At 43.2% G+C, this 22,262-nt stretch overlaps 1 protein-coding gene across 6 annotated transcripts in view; it reads left to right on the forward strand.

Annotated features, from left to right (window-relative positions):
• The window catches only part of LOC124305915 (uncharacterized), a 119,457-nt gene that overhangs the window by 50,376 nt on the left and 46,819 nt on the right, over nt 1-22,262 (forward strand). For 5 of the 6 annotated variants that reach the window (XM_046765937.1, XM_046765955.1, XM_046765945.1 and 2 more), the window contains 2 exons: nt 2,294-2,384; nt 17,544-17,570. The gene's annotated coding sequence lies outside the window, so the exon portion shown is untranslated. The remainder of the gene's footprint in view (nt 1-2,293; nt 2,385-17,543; nt 17,571-22,262) is intronic. The other variant, XM_046765965.1, reaches the window with a different exon arrangement.

The following is a 22,262-nucleotide window of genomic DNA, read 5'->3' on the forward strand; positions in this document are numbered from 1 at the left end:
ATCAAGATGGATCCATAGCCATTTGGGGCGTGTAGACTGAAGGGTCGAATGTCGATCTTCGTTATCAACGCTTCGCCGCGGCTTAGGAAATGGAGTAGATATATATGTAGATATATATATATATATCTCTGTGGAGGTCAGGTTTCATTACTACTCTTACGACTGTCCTCGAAACGTCGTATAATCCCTGGATTGAGCAATCCGATTCAAGGTTCACGTGTCGAAGAAGATGAGTCTCTTAATCTACGGATTGCTCCAGCGTTTGTTCGCCTGGACTGCAGGATGTCGACGGGATTCCAAATAGTTGAAAAGATGTCGAGGAGTACACTCGGACAGGAGGCTCAACGGATGACCGGTCGTTCGTACTTTATACTTCCGGCTCAAGCGATGCTTTTCTCAAAGAAAACTATCGACGAGCCATGTCATTCGCCTATCAGCGTTATGCCGTACCGTCGAACCCGAACAAATTGAACGGCTGTTGGCTGTCGGAGTTTATTTTTGCCGAAGGATTAGAGAAGAAAAGAAGAAGCACGAACGAAATAAGAAGTTGATAAAATGTGTAGTAATCGATCACCGGCGGTCTTTGATCCGTGTACGTCAGACGTTCGCGCAGTCTCTAGGTAATAACGAACATAGAGTTGGGATTGGATATAGATTATGTGGTATTCCGTCCGCGTGTTATCGGACGCTGTGGTGGCCTGTCTGAAATTATCGCAATGAGTTGGCAAACACACGCGATCGACTTGACAGCATTATTGTTGCCCGTTGGCAAGGCGGCAGACAATTACTAGAACCAGGCAGGCTGCGGAGGGGAGACCGTTGTCAGACAGTCCGCTACCGTTTGAGAGTGCCTGCCATGGTCTTGGCTGACCATGCCGCCGCACCAGGAGGCTGTAGTTGCCTGGCAGAAGGGCGTGCCTCCTAGCTTTCTCTTCAACTATTACAGACGGAAGGTAGCGCGTGTTTGATAGTTATTGGCCGAGCAAGCACACGAGTCGAGAGATGTCCAAGATCAGATTTACCGATCGCGATTTTAAACCTGCTCAAAGATCAACGACTGCTTCACCGCTTCATCTTATTCCCACGATTCAAACGATACTTGCCGCATTCATACCGCTTTCCAAGATTACGTACAACTAACGCAACGCCGTCCGACTAACTTTCGGAATCATCCTCGACAATCCGCGATCAATGCTCCTCGGTGACTGAAAGATCGACATGGAAGCCCCTTTATCCAGCAGACGCGTATCGATCACGTATAACGCCAGTAACTAGGTTACGCTCTGAATCTGGACCATGCTTTTCCTTCTTACGTGGCTGGACACGGTCCCTCGCTCTTATAACTTCTGAATCTACGCGAGTTTCCATTGCACGTGTGCGTAACGAGGGTACAATATAATATATTCCGTATGAGCGTGCTTGTACGTGTGTATGGGTGGTACATTTATTCAACTTTGCAACTTTGATACGAGCGCACTGCCAGCGTATAATGCAGAGCTAGCGTGAGTGTACCACGGGTTACATCATAATATCGCCGAGGTTCTATTACCTATCTGTGCACCTATACGTCTATCACCGTAACTACGCTCCGGCAAACTCGATTTATTTTCATTAAAAAGTTTCTTGCGATGATAATCGATCGATTCACCTTGTAACAACGCGCGTCGTAAACTAAGTGCTACTGTAACTGTTTCGAAATCACTTACAATTAGATATACGTGCACGTACAACTCCGCGTAGCATAACCAACTGACAAGACGAGGCAAGGGCTATTTGTTTCTTTTTGCTTTTTCTTAGCCCTCAATTTGTTCATTCGAGAGAGAAAGAGAGCTGTGATTATTACATTATCGTTTATGCACGGTAGGTAGACTAGTATATAATTCAATTGTTTTTCACTCGTTATTTCGGTATTTTTTGTACCGTTTCTCATAGTCTGATTTATGAATTGGGCATGCCCCCAGACTGACCGACCAAATGCTTTTATAGGAGAAAGAAACCGGTTTGATTTACCTTCTTTTTTTTTTTTTTTATTCATCTCTTTCCTTTCTTTTTTCTGATAAATAATGAAAGCTTTGGAGAGGAGTTGTATGAAATTTTGAACAAATATTCAGGATCATCTCCTCCATACCTCCATATTTTTGGTTTAAAGAAAGGAAAAAACACGGAATCGAGATGAAAATCCGTCTCTTCTCTCACCTGAGGAGAAATTTTTTCGACCCTATATTTCACTCGGTCATATCGCGATTCAAAATGATCATCGTCGTAATTTTATTATTACTTATTTATTCCGCAGATTGGCCGAGACACGTGTACCTCATACATCCGAACGGCGCAGCCTAATTAAAGCAAAGAAAATAATCGAGAAGGAAGCGAACGAATTATCGGTGAGTTGGAACAAAAAAAAAGAAAAACCTAGAATAAATATTAACAATAATAATTTTTTTTTTTTTAAATAAATAAGAAATAAAATTAAAAGAACAAAACAATGTTACGTAACAGGGATCCCCTTTGTGTTTTCTTTGTTTATAATCAAGACAAGCTGTTTCGAATATGACGCGAGTCATCGGTCACCAATTAACATTTTTTAGTCATGCGGGCCGATGTTAAGTGGCTATTCAACTCCGGCCACATTATACATACGCACACATACGTGTATGTGATTTACGTCAACGTCCGGCGATCTCGTATGTGTAAATATGTGTGTTCGTGCGCCTTTGGTCAAAGTACGCGTATATGTATACATGTTTACATAAGTAGGTACATTACAGGTGTAATGCTTGCAGTTCGCCGGGACGTACGGGGGATGGTCGGCGGGCGGCGATGAGATAGAATCCCGTTGTAGATATCTTCTCGAATATATTTTGAGAAGCGGCAAGCCGATCCGAAGCGTGGGATTTCCAACCTGTTTTCAAAGGTCTCGGTAAACCTGCCGCCTTAGAAAGTGAATAATCGAAGCCTGCCGACTTCCATTCGATCACGTGACAACCAGCGTGCGATACATACATACATACATACATACATATATATATATATTAGGGTGGTCCTTATTTGGGGTGTTGACGAATTCCGACAAGTGCGCCCCCTAGACACGTTTGAAATAAATAAAAAAAAATGTGTGCAAAACCCCAGCGCTGTAGTCCCATGAGAACACGTGCCTGTAAGCTCGTTTTGTTTCCCATTTAGATAACATGGCATTTTTAGACCAATTCAGTCACTATTTTTTCTAGTCATCCCTAAGTATGTTAAAAATTATTTATCCACATAAATCTATTGTTAATAGGCATGACTACGCGCACATTCTTTTACAAAACCTCACATGTATCGTATTTCATTATAAATTTGATATGAGTTGATTAGAGTTGCATTCAAACTATGGTCATTCAGTTTCAATTGTGTATAATATAATATAATATAAAAAGAATGTGCGCGTAGTCATGCCTATTAACAATAGATTTATGTGGATAAATAATTTTTAACATACTTAGGGATGACTGGAAAAAATAGTGACTGAATTGGTCTAAAAATGCCATGTTATCTAAATGGGAAACAAAACGAGCTTACAGGCACGTGTTCTCATGGGACTACAGCGCTGGGGTTTTGCACACATTTTTTTTTATTTATTTCAAACGTGTCTAGGGGGCGCACTTGTCGGAATTCGTTAACACCCCAAATAAGGACCACCCTAATATATATATATATATATATATATTTACGCATACATGCATACACGTATATATATATATATATATATATATATATATATATATATATATATATATATGTATACTGCACCTAACCGGGATGAATTTGTCGGGGGCGGTCGACGCGTCACAAATCATTCTGTCCTGCGGCTGAAGAAGGGGTCACTTCCTTCCAGCCACCTTCGACACGACGAGTCGTCCATCCGTCCGCGTAATGTATGCCAACACCTTTGTCAGTTGACCTCCCCGACGTATATAAGTAGAAACGGCTTATTCGTGCGGCCAGGCGGGCGAACGCGCTTCGTGCCTTATACTATTAACTATACGATAACGGGAACGACGACGGCGTTGTGTATCTCCTCAAAGGGGACAAATAACGTATGGATGGGAATTATACGTTTTGTGTCATTGTTGTACAGTATAAAGTCGAGGAAAAACCGATCCGCTTTATGCAAGAGTTACGGTATTCCTTTGTTCACCCTGCGACGTGACGCAACGCTCGATCGTTTGATTCGTTTCGATTTCAGAAAGACTTTTTCAACTCTCGCGTCGCGTTGAGTCGATTGATGTTTTTAAAAAATCTACGTTTCGTGACGAGTTCGCGGGTGTATCTTCGACCATCGACTAATCTATGACAGAGACAATACAAGGGATTTTATACGGGGTTCCCCACGTCTCTGATGGTAAAAAAGTTCGACGACCGGATCCTCCGGCTTTTTTTCTAACTCGGATTGCGGGTCGTCGTTACCTTGTTCGAAACATTGTTTCAAAAGTTTGCCACGGCAAGAGGTGTTGGAAATTTACTTACGGTCAAGGTCGGTGGAGATGGTTAAGAATTTTTGTCTTCAGGATATCACGAAAATCGGATTGCGGGCATTTTTGGTCTAAATGAAAGAACAAGAAAAAAATTTAAACACAACAAGAAAACACAAATATTGCGAGCTTGTCTCTATAAATTGCGACTATTTGAAGTGTTCTTTGATACCACATCCGCATATCACAATAGCAATTGATATTCTGCGGGGAAATTTTGCCACGTTAAACGCTGGAAACCTGTGATCGCACAGATATTTTTGTGTGATTAACGAAACTCTTCACCCATTCACGGTTCGTTGTTTTACCTTTCCTGTCCGGGTATTTGCACATTGCTGCTGATTATCCTGACATGCATGTGTAATTGTGCTTGCTCAGGATACATTACGAACTTACTGCGCAGTTGACGGATAAATGCAGGAGCGAGGCTTGCAGGGAGTCGCAGAATTTTCAAGAATGTTTATTGGAGGAAGGCCAGGCTTAATCTTGACGAAGTATACCAGCATTTTGTCCACTGCAGAATACCAGGACTCAGGTTTAAAACCATGTATACTCACAGTTGGCGATCGCTTGAAATACCTCCAGTTTTTCTTCAATCAACTTTCAGAGGTCGCGATTACCTTGAGGAATAATCGGATAATTATTTACGAAAGCTTGATCGCATCAAGAATGCTGCTCTTCAATCGTTGCACCGACACCTTCTCACACACTCGCGATGATTTTTCAGTGGTCCGTGAACTTGCCCTGCGAGCCTCCGTTCCCTTTCCTTCTCTTTTCTTCTTTGCTCTTCTCTCCTCTTTCCTTTCCTCGCCTTTCCCTTCCTTGTCAACCCAATCCTCCTTCGGTCGCAGAACCTTGCCATCCGGGGTCAACCACGGGAGGTCACCACGCTCGCATGGCATCGTGTTGTTTTGTTTGTTTTTTTTTTTAAACTTATTTTCATCACCACGTCTTGTTAAAGTAGTATTACGCTGATGGGCGTCATTCGGTTCGACATCAATTATTCATCGGCCTGTTACTGGTTCAGAGATCCGTTTCTGCTTCGGTATGCGCCGATAATACCGTTCTCGAAATTGCAATTGGATACGTGCAATATGCACGCGTTATGGTAAAGCCTGTAAATATGGAAACGGTGAGCTTACGTATCGCCTTCTGTACTGCGCGGAAGCTCGGGTAAAGTAGCTGCACTTGAAGAGCAAGTAGCTTCTTAGCCTCCCATCTCCTTGCTCTACCCAACCGCAATTGGTCTTAATATACCCTTTACCGCGTATCCTAATTTTTATTCCTTCGCTATGGAAGTCTTGTTACTTCGCTCGCGCGCCGTCTTTTTAGGTGTCAATGGAAATACGGTGACTAACGAAAGCGGTGTTCGAAGAACTGCAGACGCACGACTCGCGGTTGCAGTTAAGAATGACTTGACTCGAGTGGGCAGCTTCCGTTACATCTCGGTTGCAAAGTTGTACGAAGTGTAAAATATTTACAAGCTGCGTGGATTCAGTTCATGAAAGTGTGAATAAACCGGAAAGGCAAACATCGCGCGTCAAGATCTTAACATCAATTTCTCGCCGTTCAGTCGTCGACGTGTATTATATATCCGTCAGCTTGAATGACTCTTGTAATGAGTCTCGGAGCGTAAGGTCGATTTCGTTATTTTTCGGTAGAAAATTAAAAAGGGAATTATACAATTGGAAAAAATGTCAGCTATGAGTAAAAAATTAAATCTCTTAATGGATTACATTAACGAGACGTTGAATTTATCACGGTTCATCTTGCAGTCCTGGATAAATAGAATATCGCTCAAATTTCGACCGTGTTATAGGTATAGTAAATTTGTTACGCGAAAGTTGGGATCCTGCGGCGTTGGATCTAAGAAGATCAGAATCTCTCGTTATAAACCGAATTGTCGGTATACGTATAGTATAATACGTACCTAGAGATTGAAAGGGGTATATCCGATGAAACGTATCGCATAGAAAGTAGAACGCGGAACGAACGAATAGCTCTGTTTGTAGCTCGCTATTCGTGGCAAATTGCCTGCGTCGCTATCTAGATTATTTCAATTTGTAAGAGTATTTTTTTCTTCCTCTTTTCTTGTTTTTTTTTTTTTTTTTTTTTTTTTTTTACTGGTAAGCTAGGATCCTTTTGACGCGACGAACGAGGTCGTGACGAGAATTTAACGTCAGCAACGCGTACGTGCAACATCGAGTAGCATCGTCCGAACAAATTTACGATGAACTTTTTGATGCCTGAATTACCTGCAAGACCAATTGAAATTATTTATCGCGGCGGCAACTAACCGTAGGAATTAGCGTTATACGTGTATTACGATTGTTTGTTGAAATTTTACGCTTTCTAAACGTAGGTATTTATATAGGTACGTCACGCCATGGGTATACCTATAATAAGAGAAAGATCAACGACGTCTGCGGTAAACGTTTTTAGGTCTGCCCAGTTGGCTATGACGCTGACTCGCGATTCTGCAGAGACTGGCAAAATGAATTCCTTTTTTTCATACCGAGATCGTCCTTTGCGATCTTTTGCTTTTCTTCTTTTTTCTTTTTCATCCTCTCTTACCGAGACATCGCAAATCCGTAATCGCGTTTCGCCGCGAACGTGAGCATCCTTTAATCCGTTCGTACTTAAATTCTGGTCGTACGATCGTTGTGACTACGTTACGTTTCATCATACGAGACACGTGTAGGTATCAGGTATGCCACCTAACGGACGTTTTGGCCTCGGGCCTTCGATTGCGACCGATTTCATCTCCTGCCTGGTAGCAACTCACGCGTTTCACGTATCGCATACAGACTGTATCTACTTGGAGCACATTCACGGTTTCGAGGTGTATCTCGCTTGATTGACGCGCCCAGCTTCCCGTCCGTGAAACCCAGATTTTTTTCTTTCTCCTCGAATTATCCACCTGTGGATTTTGAAATCTTGACAAGTTGTCAACGATATTTTTTACCCTCGGGGTTCCCCGAGTGTTTACCGTTGCAGAACCGGGTCTGCACGCGGTTTCTTTCGAAAGTGACCATTTCGTGCCCCGACAGAGACGCAGACTCGAATCTCGTTCGAACCCTTTACAGTGGGCGTTATTTTACGACAAACCTTTGGTCGTAACCGATGAGCTGTTGAGTCGATTTATTAGCTTCGTCTTATCGAGAACGATCGGTGTCAAAGCGGGTACCTGTAATCCACTCCGCCGTTGGATGTGCGTATAACTTGTTTGAATAAATACGCGATGGGTTTGAGACGTCGAGGCGATCCCAAGTTCAGGTTGCGTTAGGTCAAGCGGCGGGCCGGATACCAAGGAGGGATTATACTTTTCCCTTTTGCTCTTCATGCAGCCATCTACCTACCTAACCCGGCTCCAACTTTATCACGAAGGTACAATTAAGCCTGTATCGTATAACCGTAATGGTAATGATAATGATAAGGGTTATAATAACAACGCGATCAACGTCTCGTCCAATACATTTGTAAAGACGTAGAGACAGGTACGTAGTATACATTGTATACGCATGGCGAGTCACGAACGACCAGACGTCCACTTAAATACACGTACACGTCATACGGAGGTATCCTTGTACCGCCGACTAGCATTTTATCGATTTAAATAAATTTTTCGAAAAACTTGACTGCCTCTAGAGTTCACTTCGTGTTTGCTTCATTTCACTTCAATCTTCTGTCCTCTGAGATTATATCTTGCAAGCGGATGATAAAGAAAGACTGGCGCTCGAGGGAGGCAAAAGTGGTGCTCGAGAAAAGAAGCAACCTCGGAATTATAATCGGCATTGAAATCGGTAAGAACAGCGGCGCAGCAACGGCAACGACCGTATATGTAAATTATGTCGAACGCGATTTCCTAAGCACGTCGTGATCCGGTCGTTTCGAAAGAGATAGTTGCACACGTTGTGGCGATGGTTGACAGTGTCTGCCCGGATACGGAATAAAATTCTTTGTCATTTCTTGTTTCGATCGGAACTTTTTCACTCGTCACCGTTAACAGAGTTACTGCTTGTTTTATGGCTCGCGTAACTGTTGCTACAATCGTACGACCGCCGACCGCCGGTTTTCAAATTTCGCAATCCGATCGGATCGATTATATATAAGGAAGATACCTTTTGTAACGGGTGGCGAGAGACGCAGCTCTTCGATTCTATTGTACGCCGCAGATTACACAGAATCTATTGCGTATCATAGTCCATGTATACGTATACCTATATTATATGTATATAACTCGCGACTGAATAGTCGAATAAACGAGTACCGTACGGGAATAGAATTGCGAAGAGACGGCAAAGAAGAATAAGAGGAGGACTGGCAAAATAAAGACTAAAGACTACACTTATGCACGGGAGAACAATGGGTCCGGCTATAATCGGAAGTAAGCCTTGTTAGGGTAATTCGTAACTGTATACAGATCGACCGACTAATTCTACATTTATACAACCGTCGACTCTCTTTTCAATGTGTCGATTATAACTGCTGCACGCTTGTCGCTCTGCCTTATACGTATTCATTAATTTTCCCATTATCATCATTGTTCTTGATGGATTGTTAAGAAGTCTTCTGTATTACACTGTACTACTTGAAATTCACACCAAATCGTTTAGTCGTTTCTCTGGAATTTCCGTACCATTGGCATACGTCAAGAATGAAGCTAGCTTCTCGTCTCCATCCTACTCTGCGCATTTGTTGCTTGTTAAGATTTAAGTCAGGTAAGGATCAGAGTTTCTCGCCGAGAACCTGATTTGACCCCGAGGTCGTCTTCTCCCTGCACGGCTTTCCGCGTTATAGGCGACACAAATAGTTACGAGGAGTCGCTAAACCTGTCGAAGAACAGACAGAGTTGTTTTTCATTGGCGCTCCGTACGTCCTATAAGTTTCATGGCACAGAGGGCAGGATTGGCATTTAAATGTTAGCGCTATCTGCCTGGTGGTATTTGCCAGGCAGTCGCTAGAAGTTGCCGACACTCATCGGCTCTCCGACTCAACCCCCTTCCATCATCGATCATCTCACTCTATTCTCCTTTCTCTCTTTCACTCAACTCTTCCCTGACGATCGTCATGCGGCGAGTTTAATTTCGAAAGCTAAATGTCAATCCGATGCAAGCCTTGCTTTGCAGTACGGCCAGTCGTAAACCAGAGGCACGTTACGTTATCATCAGTTCGATTACAATACAATAGTCAATGTATATGCACGTAGTTTATAGGTATATACGTAACATGTATCCTTATATCATACCAAGTGCAGTTATAACACCCTATGCGTGAGACGTACCGAGGTGTGTTTCTTTTAACCTGTGCCAAAACGTCGAATTTTTAGTAGTTACGCTGTGGATTGGGCATCTGAAAATATCCTCCCAAGACAAAAACGATGAACGACGTTAGTTTGCCGAGCAGCCTAATTTAGGTTGACTTTAAATTTTCGGCCGACAAGCTGTTAATGAGAAAACAAGGTATAAAGTTCTAAGCGAGCAATTAGGACAGACGGCTGACGAAGTGTCGAGAGGCTTCGTTCTCGTTCGTTCAAGTTTCCCGCATCAAACTTTTCCGTCTTCTTTACGATCGTAGTTCGTTACAATCATTTACAGTCTTAGCTCTGGCGTAACACGGGGTAACGTGCGTTGAATATATGGAGGTAATTTCATTACCGGTGGGTCTCATTTTTTATTTTACATACAATCCTACACGGCGACGTGTTTATACCCCGAGAATATGCGTATATATGTAACAGCATTACCACGGGGAGGCGAAGTAATTAGCGTATTTTTAAGCGGAACTTGAAGAGCCTACGGGCGTGAAGATCGGACGATAGCTGGACGAACAGGAGCGTCCAAGGTGAAGAACCACCGAGTCTCATCTATCGTCCTGCCAAATCTAACGGTCAAGCTCGTGGCCTTTCGAAGCTGGGCGACGAGAAATGTATTTTTCCAAATCGACTAAGACCCGTCGCACTAGCTTCCTTTTACGCGATCGAAGTAAAACCAAGTTTCTACAGAAATCTTCTATGGTGCATCAAAAGCTGCAAATGACTCGAGCAAGATAGCATGTTCCGTGACAATTTGCTGCACACAAGCTGCCTTGAGTTATACTGACAGTGATGAACGGATATGTAGCTTCTGTCTCGATTACCTCTTGATAAACTGTTAATAGTCACTTCTGTAGCGCCACATCAAGGTATATTAATCCTAGCAATAATGACGAGGATAATTATCTGGATTGCGTGTCACTGTATGCTGATTTTTTTCCTTTTCTTTTTCAAATACCACTCTCGACGAACGGTTCAAACTGAGCATATCGTTATTGGTGCAATTGGCTTCAGTGAAAAAAAGAAACGTACTGTTCCACTGATCCAGTGTGGTATTAGTATTAAAGTGAAGAATGCGCGGCACGCAATGATCTCCACCGATTACACCGGCAAGGAAGGTGTTACGGAAGTTTAATGGACTTGAAAAGCAGACCGGGACGTTTTTTTCCAATCCAGCTCGTTGCATGGGAGAATAACAGTATGTAACCCGCATGAAAAAAGTTCGATGCACGATCGATGAATATTAATCGAACCCGGTAGGTATTAACGACTCCTTTACCAGTCTCTACATGCTTGGCATTTGGCGTCTCTGCAGTCTTCGGCTATCATTTTGCCTAATGGAATAGTGGAATTACACGTGGAAGAACGATACGTGCGGGTACGTGGAACGTTTCCAGAAATCTTGATGACAGATTACATATAAATCCACGTTTATACGTATATGCAAAGGTGAACATGTATCCACCGAACATCGCTGAGGCGAAAGATTCCCTGACAAGTATCCCGCACATATGTATAAAGTATAAACCCAGCCGAGGCAGGGGCAGACTGTTGGGCTATACCTTGTACCCTGTACCTTGTACTCTGTACTCTGTAGTCTTCCCTGGTTCAATGGAGGAGACTCGGCTTCCTGTCAAGGGAACAGATCGTGCATACTAACTTAGGAGCTACCGTTAGCCTGGGCACAGCATAGTTAAGTGCATTTCCTTTCGCTTCTCCCACATCGCACCATCTACGGCATTCGGCTTCGACAAGGAGCCGAGTTGCTCCCTCCGCGCCAATTTCAACTTTGCTTCCAGAGTTTATTGTCTATAATCATCTAATTGCTTGATTGTCCTTATAGGTTCGCTTTGATGCGGCTTCTGCCGTAGTAAGTTCAGTGTCGTGTTTCTAGCCCATAAGCTGGCCTGTTCTCATCGAAAATGAGGCTGAAATTTCAGTCGGTCGATTGTTCGCGACAAAATACGTATAATACAGTGTTATTGGCAATATTGATATCAGTGCATTATGGGAATGGTGAAACATTCGCGGAGTGACTAAAATTTTTCACACATATACACGTATCTTCATGTTTAACGTTTTCACATCAGGAAGATCCATATTATAGACTACAGAGTATAGAGTTTTATGGCGTTGCTGTGGGTTACGAGATTGCATTCGCGTGACAGTATGCGATTTATACGAGGTCGCGTTAAGATGGTCTATTACTTGATAATGATAGTAGCTTAGCTCGCAACGACTAATTGGTCGAACTTTTCTTTCAGAAATTCAGCCTGTAAAGTTTTGTTTAGTTTATACGGGAGCTGGAAAAATTCGTAGAATTCCATCCATTATCCGATCGATGATCATCTTCAGACTCCGATTTCTTTGTGACTACAAAAAATGGATTGGCATTTTGCAACCCCTTCGGTTGTGCTACCAGTTTTCGAATTATCCCGGGGCATTTCGGGCGCTGGTCTTGTAGTTCTCAAACGGCAGATTAGACCCTGTGGTATGATACGTTCTGACGAAGCGTTCACGAGAACGTGCCTGACGTCTATCGTCTGATATGACAGATCTAGTAACATTATTTACACGTAACATAATACCGCTCGTAACTTTGTAACTCGCCCGCGCTTTAGATAAAATCTCATACAAAACGAACGATGTCACGTCAAAGCGCGGTGAATGTCTGGCGCAAGGGATCACGTGATTCTGACATTTGCTGGTTTCACTAATTCTTATTCCAGTTGCCGATGCCCTCCGAGCTAAGGAATTAGCCATTCTTCGTGTCAGGTCTTTATCTATCCGAGAACACTTTTCAACCCACGTCATCCCCTGCGTGATGAATTGGCGTGAGATTGCAAAATTGTCAGCCACACTGAACCCAAGACATAAATTTCCAGGTTTATGCTATTTCTCTGCTGAGTGACTACGTGCAGTATTTTTTGAGTCAGTAGATGAAAGTAGATTTCGCTATTTTTCATTTACAATCCTCTTATCGCACAGGCAACGAAGCAGTTTTGAACCCGAATGAACTTGAAATAGATTTTACGCGGTGTGTAATATATAGTTAGGCACGGGTTTAATATGATTTATACAGACTTGTCTGGGGCTTTTGTTGGCGGATGACGAAAAGTCCTCGGATTTATTGCAAGTCCTGCTCTTTGATAGTTACACGCGACAACTTGAAAGTCATAAGTCGGGATGCGCACCGTGGATCCATTCAGTCATTACATCATGTATCACTGTTATGTGGTTCAGTAGGTAATCGGACTCTTCCGAATTAACGGTTTGTCGAAGCTTTGATGAAAATTCATTCGATTCAGACGATTTCAAATTCAACCAGCTACATATGAGCCTGCCGTTTAGAAATTAAAAATGGATACGTTCTGTTCGTCGTCTGATGTTTTTTTTTTTCTGTTTTGCGAGTTAAATCTCCGCATATCGCACGTAAAATACGTTTGAATAAATGCAAATGTGCTTTATTGCTCCGGCATCTTTACGGAATGATACTCGTTGGTGAACGCCGTTATGGCATATAGTTGAGCGGATCGGTCTCCTGCATGCGCTTGACGTTGTGTAAGCGAATCGCGATCCGAGATCTGGTCTGATTGCTGTTTACGACTATCATTTCCCTTACAGGGGATCTGTCCGTATCTCGTGAGTGATGTTCTCGACGAGGAAGCCAATTTGAAAAATGAGAAGATTATCGAGGCACGGGAAGTACAATGCTGGCTCATTTGGTATATACTGCACTTTGTTTATTGGGCGATGATACTGGGTGTATCAGTTATATCTCCCGAGGAGATTATCTTCTCGAAACAAATTCACTTTCCGCGATGAATTTTCTGCCAACAATTTTCTCGGTCATTGATATAACAAAATATCGGTTCTCAAAATGGAGTAATTCGTCGTGTTTATGATCTGACCGCATTCGATCTAAATAATTTGTTTTGTGAATAACAGCTTGGTGACGTTGATGAAGGAACACCGTGTACACAGATATCTGGCTAAAGTTACGGGATATCATGCGAAAGGTACTTACCTGCATCTTGTGAATCACCGTCGTTAAGTTGATCACTTATATACTGTGGAAATGCTTTTATATACCGAAGAGAATAAATTGAGAAATTTACGAAAGTGATAAATCAGGTAAAAGCTAACCGCGATCAATTTGACCACTAAACAGGTACACTGCAAGTTCGTCCGAATAAACGACTAATGAAACTTGTTGGCAATTTTATAATCACCTCGTCGACAAATAGTCGAGACGACCAAAAATGCCTAACAGAGCTACATCTGAGAAGTACCTATCCACTTGTCAAGGTGTGAAAGGATGTTTGAGATTAGAATCACTGCTTATTGTTAGATAAGCCAGGGAATAATGTTATGCCATTATCCCAGCCCAGAACGAAACTAAACTAAGCCAACAATTCAAGGAGAGAATGTGGTCGGTGTGTGTGTATATGCTCGACAAAAGTGGCGGTACTTTACAAATGATTACCTAGTACTGCTTTTGAATTGTCTTGCGAGATGATTTTCAGTTTGCCGCGCGTTGAAATGTCGCAATACAGCAATTTCCATAAATAATGGTCCTACGGTAATGATTCTATGGCATGGGGACTGCAGTGCAGTAGGGGGAAGGCTGCCGCTGTTGCTACTGTTACTGCTGAAGAGGAAGAAGCAGAAGAAGGAGGAGAAGAAGACAAAGAAAAAAGAAGTAGAAGAAGACGAAGAAGAAGAAAACGGAGAAGAATAAGGCAGAAAAGAAACTTTCAGTACCAGACGACAACGACAAGGCCTCGGCGTAGCCTATCCCGTGGTAGCAAATCTAACGACCAAATCTCTTCTGTGTTAAATGCAAAATAGGTTCTCCGAAGAAGGCCGCCATGCGTGGCTGGTAACCAAGGTGGAGGTCGGATGCCGCCTCAGCTCCGACTCCCCCAAGTCCTTAGACGAGGTTACGTGCGAGTGAACGCCGCTGAACTCACCACAATACAAGCCGAACCCCACCTACGAGGAGGGCGAGCGCTATCTTCTTGAAATATACCCACTCTACCGTATGAAGCTACACAAATCATGCGAGGTTTGAAAATACCCCGCCGTACACGTGTACGTCCGCCATGCGAACACAGGTAAACGTTGCTGCACGCGGTTATTACACATGAGAAAAAATATCCCATTCGGCGGTGAATTCTTTGTTTTCCAAAATTGATGTCCTCACGGATCGGACAATGGTTTGGCGGTATTTATAGTAGCAGACGTTTCGATCTTAAATGTTTATTTTTTCCTTTCTCACGAATCGCTAACGCTGTCTTACAGTTAGGTTGTAGATGCGAGACGGCCAGAAACGCGTTACAGCGTCTTAGAGCGAAGTTGGCCAATCAAGTGTCTGGCACGATTCTGGAAGCCCCTTTCGTACAGGATTCGTCAGAAATGGCAAAAAGCCTTGTTGCGTAAAAAGTTATTAATGCTCGACTCGCGCCAGCTCGTGCAGAACTAAAAGGTGGCTCACTCACCTGAAGCTCTTGGCACGAGACGATAAATCAAAATGATGTATCAAAATACAGAAGACCCGAAAATCGGTTCGCCTAAACTGACCATGAAGCCTGCTCGTTCGACCCAAGCTTACGGACGTCGGAAGAAACCTTCACTGTCCGGTGATTCGGATGCGGGAAACGTAGGTTAAACCAGGCATATCTACGTCGCGGTCGCTGATGTGAAGGGTCTTCCTTTTTTTTTCTCCGCGTTGCGTAGAGCGTTGGTAGTGGATCCGCACGCACTTTAGTAGGTAGAGGCAGGCCCCTTCGGCGTGTGTACATATCTCTCTACGCGTGTACGAACGCAGCCCGTGGTTCAGCTGGCATAAAAGAGAGGCTTGAAGTAAAACCGGCGCCGCGGTTGGTAAGCTACGACAAAGGTTAGCTTATCTCTCGCTGCACATCTCAACCTCTTACGTGACTCGCTTCAAAGTACATTGTCACTTTATGGCTCAACGAGATATAATTTATGCTTCTTATTACTATCTCGTTTCGTTTTATTTCATTTATCTTTTTGTTTTTCTTCTTTGTCTTGTTACGTTTTCTCGGCTCGGTTTTGTTCTTCTCACACTTCCTCTCCTCATCTTTCAGGCTCGGTATAAACCAAGTTTGTAGTTAATAGCTCTATTTAGCCACGGTCTTGTATAGTCTAATTGAGTACCGAGCACACTTTGGAAGGTTCCCGCGTTACGTGATCACCTCTGTAATCACGAGGAATCCTGTTACCGGACTTCCACTAACAAGGCTCACGAGCTGCAAGTAATCAAATAATCCAATAAAAAGGATAAGTATACGATCGTACCTGCACCTTTTCGTACCGAACCTTTCACCAACGAACCAACGACTACAGATCAAAATCAATAGCAGGAATCGGTATACGCCGTATTTGCATTCGGTGATAAAAATTCAGCCGCGGTGTTTGAAACGTTTGTTCGCCGAGGAAATGACTCGCGCGTACGATAATATCATTTCTTGGAAAGAGTGGAGATGTTCCGCTATCTTCTTTCCTCTTCTCTCAGCCGGTAATTCTTGTCGGGTGCATAAAAGTTTTCTTGAAATTTGTATGCAACGTAGATACGAGGCGTTGTCGCGCCACGAGTGAATGCTGCAAAAGAGGAATTGTGTATTGAGAGATGCGACGCTACGCCGACGAGGGTTAAGGTTGGCTTTACTTCCAAGACTCGAGGTGTCGCAGACCTTCGAGAAGATTGTCTTTTGACGGAAGAATTGTCCGTCGTAAGGGTGGAGGAGGAAGATGGAAGAATGCATCCTTTGGCTGGCTGTCGAGTAGCTCGCACCGTTCGTCCAAGTCCTTCCTCACAAGTAATTTGAATAATTTCCCAGTTTGTAAGGAACCGGCTGCTGCAGTCCTTCTCGTTCTTCTATCCGGAACTCACAACGTTCTGACACTTCCAGAGTTGAAGGGTCGACGTTCCTCGACACGACGATGAGCGCTCGAGTTTTGTTGTCCCAGTTGCTTCGGGTTCACATCACACTTTTAACAACACACGTCCTCAGTTTCTTTCCCACAACTGTCGAGGTACGGGTCACCAACACTTTTGGTAAAGGTATCTCGACACGTCGTTGAAAAAAATTTCCTTTCATCTTTCTCCCTCTTTCTCCGCCTCGATTGCCAAAATCTTGACCATATCAGACTTTTATTGCTTCGCTTCTGACCCCCACGGTACTGTATAAATTCACCACCTGACAAAAAATAGGTGTAAAATAAAATCCAGTATCTTGTCTCGTCTCCTCTTATGGCCTTTACGAGTTCATTTTTAAAGGATTTGGATTGGTACGGCGTTGATGCATAAACTCCTGTCACTTCGTATATAGGAATAATTTCGAGATCCATGAACTGAGAACGTATGCAAATTTAATGTCGTACAGTTAGGCGGAAAGTTTTTCGTCGCGAATAAGAATGCGGAGACGCGTTATACGTCGGTAATAAAACAGTAAAATACTTATTCGTCATAATTGCCTGGTTTGTTTAATTCGATTGAAAGTTTTAGCTCATTATGTCGAGGCAGCCGCTTTACAGTACAGTAAATGATCGTGAGTGGCAATATCGCGCCATGCTGAATAAGAGACCGCTTTTTTTGTCTTCCCAATAACGAACTTCATTCAACTCGACTCAAGAGCGAGGTGTTAACTATGCTTTAATAATTTTCTTTACTTTTATTTTTGTTACAGAGTCGGAGCCTCGCCTACTGTCAACAAGTGAGTAGTAAATCCATTTCAGCCGTGCGAGGGCCATTTTTGTTAATTAACGGAGCTCCGTTGGGGGTTAATAAATTATTACTGTGACTGATATGGATCCGCACGACGGGTTCATTAAACAACCCGTAATACCGCTTTTGAATTACCAGCTGCGACTTTCGAATTAACACTGGGAAAGGAGGCGAGATGGAAAAAAGAACACCTTTGCATTATATTATTGAGTTATTAGTTTCTTACCCAACTTATAATGCGCAAATGATATACGTATAAGCAGTTGGTTTTGTGCTTTGACAAGTTTCCACGTACACGGTGACCGGAAAGTTTTCATTTCAGCTGGAACCTTGGTACCTACCTCTTATTCCGACGGTACTTTTATCCACTTTGAACCGACGTTTCTGCCAATTAGAAATTTGTCTAACACGGTCGGCGGCGACGCGGCTTTTCATTGTGGGTTCTTGTTAGTCTGTAATAAAGTCTTATTCCCCCGTAGAAGTTATTATCGACGAGGGCGAATGGTAGCTCCGGTAACAGGGTGATTAATGTACGGTAGGTAAATACTGCGCCGTTAACAAGCTAATATACTATTTTATTCTATGCAATCGATATACACGCCCTTCGATTTCACGAGCCATTCAACGGTCCCTCTTTCGTCCACGTATTTGATCCTCTATATCGATTACGCGTAGGAATTAACTACGCAAACTATTCGTATACGTATGTAACGTACGAGTACTTGCGTACGCATATAACACAAGTGAGCGAGGGTTGGTGGAACGGAATTGCGCTCATATCGATGAAAGGCTAATACTCGCGAGGCGATACTTTGGGGTTAATTGGTACACGGTATATACGAATGCGGATCACGATAATAATCATAACAGATCGGCTCCTTCTGCTCGTTGTCACGCAAACCCTGAGACGAACACGCCACTTCGCCAACCACCAGCACCTTCCTTGCCGGGGTAAAAAAGAACCCGCTAGTATATATATCAGAGCGTGGAGCTCTTCTCGGTTCGTTGGGGGAATATGCGTGTGCCTGTGTCTGTGTGTCGTACAACGTGCGATTCTCATTTCTTCTTCTCCGTGTTCTTCTTCTTCTTCTTCTTCTTCTTCATCATCTTCTTCTTCGCCTTATTCTTTTCCATTTCCTTCTCTCTTCTTCTCCTTCTTCTCAAGCTGCAAGATTTCAAAGCATTTCGCTAACGCATCCTCTTTGATCTTCGGCTCTAGCGACTACGTTCGGTTAATTGAGAAATAATACTAATTACTAGATATTTTCTTTTTCATCGACTAATCGACCGTCGCTTCCTCAACGAACAATTTATCGTTGTTTTACCATGCGAATTGAGCCATTACTGTAGCTACCAAGTTTCCTCTTCATACATACCTACACCGCCGTACAAAGATCATCGATGTATTATACGATTGTTTCGTCCTGTATGAATATATTTCTAAGCTCTATTCAGTGCGCTCGGCTTTACCGCCTCGATCGAGCCTCGACTACAGGCACATACATACACACACGATTCTATATATGAATGTATATGTACGCTCTTGAAAGGCGTACCTGAAAATTGTCTGCGAGAAAATTATGCACGCCAATAAATTGTTTATTATACGAGAAGATACCATAAAATTGCTACACGGTACGTGGACTTTGCTGCACGATTTCGCACACCTTCGCGCGTCCCTCCCGCACGTACGTGCACGTATATACACGTATATCTAGGTATGCGTTTGCTCCATCGTCGAGACGCGTCTCCAAAAGTACGTTGATCCTGGCTGCTGCAGGTCTGCTGCAGGTCTACAACCACACGCGCCTCTCTTTCGTAGGGTATAGGGCCGGTCCAGGAGATGCACCGTATCTCACGTACACTGGCCCCCGACCAACTCTGCACGCTCACACCGCAGAACTCTCTCTTTCTTTCTTTCTCTCCCTCTCTCTCTATCTCTCTGCTAACAGACGCGAGAGAGTTTCGACCTGCGATGGCGGGCCACGGTTTCGGGGTCCGGGTTAAAATCAGGGGGATTTTTCGACCGCGCGTCTCTTACGTACCATTGGCGTAATCCAACGCCGCGGTGAGAGGGAATTTTTCGCCGGATTATACGGACGAACAGGGCCTCCTTTTCGTGGTCGTTGCTCGACCATCTGCACGTGACACTCGTGGTTTGATTTTAAGTGCCTTCGGTACAGGTGAAAGTCGGCTGGGTGTTGATGGACTTGAGACTGGACAAGCGGTTAGAATAATAACAAGGAATTCCGTTTTGGCGAGGGTTAAAGAAGAAGAAAAAAAAAAGCAAGGTCATCCCGTAGGTTTGGGAACTTCGAGGATACTCCGAAGGAGGATGAAAAACTTTCCTTCGGTACGTCTGGCTCTTCTTCATCTTCCTATTCTTCTTATTTTCTTCTTCTCACGATCAGACGAAGTTGAAAATTCTTCGTCATCGGTAAACACTCGATTGTTTGCCGGTGTCGTTTGGGACTGTAGTGTACTTATCGTATCGGATGTTCGAAAAATATTCGCCATCAGCCGAGACTTTCGAACGAAGTTCCTCGACCGCTTTTCGGGACAACAGCACAACAGCACAGCGTTACCGCGTGGTAGCGTCCTTGGGCCGTGTCAGTGGCATAGACCATACAGGGCCCGTTCAAGGTCGAGTCAAGTGTTGCCGAGTGTTACCGAGAATCGTCGAGTCTTGCCGAGCCTAGACCCCATAACCAGCTTCGGACCCTCTCTGCTGTCCACACCACGATGTCATCCAATACCCGTGGGCCAGGGGACTCTACAACGCTATTTCGTACCTCTTCGTCCTTTTATTTTCGAAATTTTCAACACCTTCGTAAGTAGCCATACTGTTTACTCGCTGAGTAATCGGCTCTATTTCTGCATGCAGATGTCGAAGATAATGATCACGGTCACTCCTCTCCGAAAGTAATTGGTGATATTCAGAAGACTGAAAAGCTCTGGATCTTTTGACATGAAATTTGTTTGGCAATTTGGCGCAGTTTGCAATTATTTGTCAGAGTCGAACATTAACTTGAAGTACACCATAGTCCATAAAGTACTGCCGGTCTTTGTTATAAATTTCATAATGTTTGAGGTTACATGGTCAAATTCAACTGCAAGGTTCGAGAGTGATTGAAGGTAGCTAGCCTAAACAATTCGCAATTCTTCTTTTCAGTTGAAACGAGCCTGCGAGTAATATGCTCTCATCGTTCCTAGCATCGATATTGCACTTTGCGGTGCTGCAGTTTCGATTTCTGTTGGAGCTGGGCGGTTCCTTATGGTCGGATCGTCGGATCGAATGATCGCTGGCCTCGATGCCCCTCGATTCCAGCAGGTATCAGGTTCATTTTTTTTTTTTTTTTTTTTTAAATGTATATTTTTTTTTCGTTCACCAAGGCGGGTCAGCCTGCAGTCTGGTCTCTTCGGACTTTGATCGCTGGTGGGCTACACCACGATCGACCGCGACATAGGTGGGCCAAATTTTACCTATACGAATACGAGACTCCTTACAACGTTCAATTTTCGAATTTCTGTATTTAGAGCATTTAAATCTGTTCCATACCTATTTCATTGAAAAAGTTGCAAAAGTATAAGGTAAACTTGACGGTAACTGTGTAAGTTTTTGAACAACTCTGTGTGCAAATTATTGACGCGAAAAGAAATTCATTTACCAGACATCGAGCTTATTATTTACTACGCATTGTATGCATGTACGTGTGTATAAAAGTATCTAATCGAATAAGGCTGTACCCATTATTTATACAGATATAACGTGGATAGACAAGAAACGGCGGAGTGGCATGAAACTCGAGCGAACATCGGAAACGTTAGATTACAAACCATTAAGCCGACAAAAAATTAAACGCTACTTCAAAGCAGTCAACATTTTTTATTCAACCATCTGAATTTAAGTGATTAAGTTTTTTCCCCCGTTGTATATATATACACACACACACACACGCGCACACATATAAATATACACTATATATGTATGTGTACTACCAACGCCTCGGACGTAACTTTACTGTAATTGGTTTAAGGGTATGTACCCAGTTTACGTGAGTAAATTTTGCAAGAATCAAAGAGTGCCGTGCATGTTTCTTGAGCTTTGACCTGAAAGTTGATGCGAACAAAAAGCTCAAGATAAAGAAGAGCCTGTCATTTTCACAAGGTTACATTTATCGCCATTACACTTCGCTTCGCTAAATTTTATCTTCAGATAATATGTTACGCCCACATTGGCTGCGCACATCCTCTCAATCGCTTCTGTCGCTATCTTCGATTATTTCTTTAGATTGAGCGATTAAAGTCTCGGAAAACGTTACACCGACACCTCGACATTGAAGTTTTCAGCCGTGTTAACCATAAAATCGTGCCGGATAATTAAAATCCTCGATTATATCTAGCTCGTTAAGATTGAATTAATTAGCTTCGCTGTAACACGCGTTAGATTCTAGAAATGACCTACACGCATCGGATGATGCCGATGAGGAGTCGGTGAAATGCGGTCGAAACTTTTAACATCCTTGACGGTAGAAATGGTGGAACGAATTTTTATCTCATCGTTAAGCTTCCTGCATCCGGTTGATATACGTATACAACTGGGGAACAAAAACAACGCGATGCAAAACTATAAGCTTAGACATTGAATAATCCGACCAGACTTGCTCTTAACTAGAAACAA

This window comes from Neodiprion virginianus, chromosome 1 (assembly GCF_021901495.1).
Source record: "Neodiprion virginianus isolate iyNeoVirg1 chromosome 1, iyNeoVirg1.1, whole genome shotgun sequence".
Lineage (NCBI taxonomy): Eukaryota > Metazoa > Arthropoda > Insecta > Hymenoptera > Diprionidae > Neodiprion > Neodiprion virginianus.